Source organism: Falco punctatus (assembly GCF_963210335.1).
Source record: "Falco punctatus genome assembly, chromosome: 8".
Lineage (NCBI taxonomy): Eukaryota > Metazoa > Chordata > Aves > Falconiformes > Falconidae > Falco > Falco punctatus.
The window spans coordinates 12,013,426-12,014,055 of NC_137588.1; the positions used below are offsets into that span (position 1 = coordinate 12,013,426).

General features: G+C 40.2%; 1 long non-coding RNA gene across 1 annotated transcript in view; it reads left to right on the forward strand.

Annotated features, from left to right (window-relative positions):
* Window positions 1-630, forward strand: part of LOC308068655 — a 63,157-nt gene that overhangs the window by 13,082 nt on the left and 49,445 nt on the right. The window lies entirely within an intron of this gene.

The window sequence follows — 630 nt, forward strand, 5'->3', positions numbered from 1 at the left end:
GTTGTTTTCACTTCCACCTGGGAATTAGGGCACCTATGTGGCTTTTATAATTTTATTCTGATTGAGGAGTCTGCAGCACTACTCTGTTCAGAGTGCCTGTGCTAGGAGGTCTAGGGTTGAATCTCCTCACTTTGTATGCCCAATGTGGTGATTTATGTGAAATATATAAGCATTTATTATGTCAGAGAAATGGAGCTACAGAATAAATCTGTAATATGGTAGCTACATCAGAGATAAGGGTCCATTGCCAAATTAGCTGGTAGCTGGGCTAGACAGGTGGGCGTTTTCCCCCTTTAGTCTTTGTGGTATTCACTGCTATGTGCATCTATGAATTTAATGAGAATGAGAGACAGAATAACTCCATAGCCTCATGTTTTATTGCAATCTGGAGGCAGAATAAATATTTGCAACAGGTATTTTATGATCTTACACCCAGCGGAAAACCACCAGTGACAATGTATTTAGCGGACCTGTTCCTGAGGATATGACACTGGTTATTCTGGTGTTCTCCTAGAACGTGACTGCTAAAGGTCCAAATTTACTCACACAATTTGTCCTCAATACTGAATTACTTGGTAAAAACATGAATGCATTTCTTCTCTTATCCTCTTCTCTTTTCTTCCTCCCCAG